Source organism: Arachis ipaensis, chromosome B03 (assembly GCF_000816755.2).
Source record: "Arachis ipaensis cultivar K30076 chromosome B03, Araip1.1, whole genome shotgun sequence".
Taxonomy (NCBI): Eukaryota; Viridiplantae; Streptophyta; class Magnoliopsida; order Fabales; family Fabaceae; genus Arachis; species Arachis ipaensis.
Window position 1 is genome coordinate 38,399,372 of NC_029787.2, and position 4,725 is coordinate 38,404,096.

The 4,725-nt window shown below is 34.1% G+C and overlaps 1 long non-coding RNA gene across 1 annotated transcript in view; it reads left to right on the top strand.

The window, feature by feature from the left end:
• LOC110270127 overlaps nucleotides 1–4,064 on the top strand; it is an 8,666-nt gene extending 4,602 nt beyond the window's left edge. Inside the window, exons 2-3 of the long non-coding RNA XR_002359261.1 lie at nucleotides 3,024–3,030; nucleotides 4,051–4,064. This is a non-coding gene — a long non-coding RNA (uncharacterized LOC110270127). The remainder of the gene's footprint in view (nucleotides 1–3,023; nucleotides 3,031–4,050) is intronic.

The window sequence follows — 4,725 nt, forward strand, 5'->3', positions numbered from 1 at the left end:
AAGAAGAGTATTTATTTCGATAAATTTTTTTAAATTATTTATTTCGATAATTATTACATTTATTTAATTTATAAAAATAAAAAATCCTTAGCTTTCTTTCTAGGAGTGGATCCTTCAATTTATTTTCACTATATTATGATATATATTCCACAATAAAAATTATGCTATTAGATAAAAATTGCATGAATAGTTTCATTAACATCAAGTGTGAACCAAAAAAAAAAGTTAATGTCAACATCCCCGATTTTGAAATGGCAAAACAGGTGAATGGATTGAGTTTCTCAAAAGGATGTATATCTGATTAAGGTTTTTCATCATTACAAACTCCATTTTAGTGTCCTTTTATAATATATTAGGGGTACCCTTCATTTGTTTTAGGGCCCTCCTTGCTTTCTGATTGAATTAGTGCTCTAAAAGGGCTATTAATGGTGTCTTCAGTTGGAAATAAAAGTTCACAACGATGATGGTGCTTTGTACCCAAACATCACTGTTGAGAATGCAAATTAATTAAATGCTTTTAAAAAGAATGGGAATTAAGAAAACCTAAAAAGAGAATAGTATCACAATAAGCATGAAATCATTACGGCTATAGTGCGATGATTTTATTTGTAAGTGTAAAAAAAAAAGAAAAAAAAAAGGATTATTAGGCTTTTGAAAATGAATGCAAGTCATCTAGTTTTTTTGAATCAGTCCAATTATACATCTAAATATTTTGGGCAACTAAATCTAACTAAATTAGTCCAACTTAACAAAAACTACACTACTGTGTACACACACGTGTTTTGCAAAACATATCTTACATTTACTAACATCTTTATTGATTCTGATTTTTTCTGACGTCATTATTAAATAATTTTAGTTTATTTTTTAGTTTATTTCGGTTTATTTGTTAATTAGTTTTGATTTATTTGTGTATTAATTAAGATTCACCTAATGCTGCTGATAAGTATTAACTAAATTTTTTATTCCTTAAGTAATTTCAGTTCATTTCTTAGTTTATTTGAGGTTCATTTGGATCCAAAAATGAATTGATGTGTTTATGTTAATTGAGGTTCACTTATGCTGCTTATAAGTATTGACCAAATTTTTTAGCAAAGAAGAATGAAATTATTCATTATCACTTTTTTCAATTGTATTAGATCCCACTCTATTCCATTCAATTAGCTCAGATTTAAACAAGCAGTCAAAAAAATTCAATCATCAACAAAAACACATCAAATTCATTTTTGGATCCAAATGAACCTCAATTAAACTAAATGAACCGAAATTATTTAAGAAATAAAAAATTTGGTCAATACTTATCAGCAACATCAGATAAACCTCAATTAGCACACAAATGAACTGAAATTAGTTCAAATTTAAACAAACAGTAAAAAAGATTCAATCATTAACAAAAACACATCGAATTCATTTCTGGATCCAAATGAACCTCAACTAAACTAAGAAATTAAACTGAAATGATTTAAGGAATAAAAAATTTAGTCAATACTTATCAGCATATCAAGTGAACCTCAATTAACACACAAATGAACTGAAATAAATTAAGAAATGAATCAAAATTATTTAATGATGGTAGCAAAGAAAATCATAACTAATAAAGATGTTTGCAAAATGTTGGTGTTATTGGTGATGACGATAACAAAAAAGAAAAATAAAAAGATAAAGACACAACATTGGAGGGCGCAAATTTAGAAGAAAAAGAAGAAAAAGGGAAGAAGAATAACTTGCGTGCGCAAATTTAAAAGAAGAAGAAGAAAACATAAAAGAAAAAAGAAAAGAAAAAAAAAAGAAAAAGGCATGTGATTTAAAAAATTGTTATAACAACTTAGTTAAATATTTTACTTAAATGTAGAACGTTATTGTTTTTTAATTTTGTTGTCACTTTAGTGTGATATTTCAACAAATCTAACCTCATCCTTATCTGCAAGGCATTGGAGATAATGTGGATGCTGTGAGGCAATACATGGTAGAGACTCTCCAAGCGTCGATACTCATCTTGGTTTCAAACACTAGGATCCTTGACCTGACCTAACGTTCTACCCCTCTCTATGTACACAGAGAGGGGTAGAACGATACTGGTTAGGAGGATGCGAGCAATCATGCCACGACTGGTAGGTGAGACATAGAGCGCCTTTGTCAAGGGTCAGAAAGATTCACGATGGGGCTCTTTTCGCTTGCGAAACTGTTCAATGGATAAAAGAGAGGAAGAATGAGGTGGCAATAATAAAGTTAGATTTCCAGAAAGCATATGATAGAGTCAAGCGGAGTTTCGTAGACCTTGTGTTGCAGAAGATGGGATTTAGACATAGATGGAGGAGTTGGGTTATGGAGTGTGTAGGTACGAGTTCCATGTCAGTGCTGATAAACGAATCGCCATCTAAGCCTTTTAAGATGGAAAGAGGATTGCGACAGGGGGATCCGCTGTCTCCATTTCTCTTTGTACTTGTGGTTGACGTTCTACATAGGATGTTTGGAGAGGCGGTGAGAAATGGGAGATTATCGCCATTACTGGTGGGTAGAAACCATGTTGAGTTTTCACATCTTCAATTTGCGGATGATACTGTTCTGTTCTGCCCCCCGGAAGAAGAGACCATAAAGAATTACAAGAGGATCTTTCGCTGCTTTGAGCTTATGTCGGGGCTGAGTATTAATTTTGATAAGTCTAGCTGGATTCCTATTAACTGTGATGTTCAGTGGGTACAGCGTATGTGCAGTGTACTGGGCTGTAAGGAAGCATCTCTTCCGGTAAAATACTTGGGGATCCAACTAGGAGCGAATCCGAGGTTGGTGAAGACTTGGAAGCCCATCATAGAAAAAGTGGAGGAGAAGCTGAGCATTTGGAAAGCTAAGGTACTCAATAAGGCCGGTAAGCTGGTGCTTATTAAATCTGTTTTGAACAGCATGTCTGTCTATTATTTGAGTTTGTATAAAATGCTAAAGGCTGTTACAGAAAAACTGATTTACCTACAGAGAAGGTTTCTATGGAGTAAGGAGGATGGTAGGCTTGGTATGGCCATGATCAGGTGGGAGGTGGTACAGGCTCCCAAGAAGCTAGATGGGTTAGGTGTCGGGGATGCCATAGTGCGTACCATAGCCCTTCTATTTAAGTGGTGGTGGTGATTTTCGAAGGAGGACTGTCCCTTCTGGAAGAAGGTGGTGTGCTCTTGCAACAATCTGAATCCCAGTATGATGCTGTCATCCCAAATACTACCCACTCGGGGGGCATGGAAGGATATTTGCCAAATACAGTTCAAGGATCAACGAGTAAGACAGAAGATGATTAATGGGTTGTCCATGGAGATTGGTGATGGGAGAGGAACTTGGTTCTGAGAGGATGTCTGGCTGCGTGGTGGGTCCCTGAAAGATATTTTTCTGAGACTCTTCTCAGTTTCAAACCAAAGAGGATCCGTCATAGAGGATTGTGGGTTCTGGGACGGGTTAGAGTGCAGGTGGAATTTCCAATGGAGGCGAGAGCTATTCCAATGGGAGTTGGACCTAGTGCACCAATTTCATGAAACATTAAGGCTGGTGAATCTTGTATATGACAGAGAGGATATAGTGGTGTGAAAATTTGATAAACAGGGTGTATTTTCTACTAATTTCTTTGTGCAGGAATTGCAGGTGGAATTGCTCCCGGAGGATATAGCGAGTTTCAGCTTTACTAGGACAATTTGAAAAGGTCTAGTGCCACCAAGAGTTGAATTGTTTATCTGGTTTGTCTTGACTGGAAGGGTCAATACAAAGGAGAGGCTGAGTCGTTTAGGAGTAGTTAACCAAGAGGATGTGGCCTGTGTGTTGTGTAATAAAGGTGTTGAATTTAGTCACTACTTGTTTCTTGCTTGTGAATTTTCTTGGCAGGTTTGATGTGCATGGCTATCTTTTGTTGAAAGGCAATGGTCATGCCTAGGGACGCTAAAGGAGCATTTTCAGAGTTGGACTGAGTTATCAACTAGGAAGCAGGGAACGCAAAAGGTGGATGGTATCTTTCTGCTATTATCTGGAATATCTGGCTTGAAAGGAATAGGAGGATTTTTCAGAATAATGAAAAAGGGGTTGACGATATAATTCACCTGACCTTCAAGAACTTTAAGGAGTGGTTATGTGTGAATCCCTTCTGTTGTTGATGGCAATGCCGAAGATGACAATAGATATCATGTAGTTGTGTTGTATGGTTTGTGCCTTAATCTAGTGGTTTTTCTATTTGTTTGCTCTCTTTACTTCATTTATTGTGTTGAACTCTTTCATTAAAAAAAATCTCACAGAAAATTGAATTTGTAATCAGATTGAAAATTATTAATATAAAGTGTTTATTTTTTTTATATTTATTCATATTTGGTGATAAGATAATTAAAATAGCATATTAAAACCTAAGGAGATATTATGGTAAAGTAAAATGCATGTGCTAAAATTAAAATCTAGAGTAAAAATAATGCATATATTGGGGTGGAACTGAATGACTAAATATAAAATTTTAGAATCCTAAAAAGAGTTAGAGGAATTATAATCCTAAAATTGATAAAATAAAAAAATTCTTAAAAATCAACTCTCCTTGGTAATCTAAACATTAGAATAAGAGGTAAACATTACAATATATGATGTTAAAATATAAGTTTTAGTGCTAAATTTATTTTTTTTATTATCTTTAAGAAAATAGTTATTTTATTATATCTTCAAAATTTTGATGTTTGTCTTTCTCTTTATTTATATTTGTCACTTGCCTTAAAG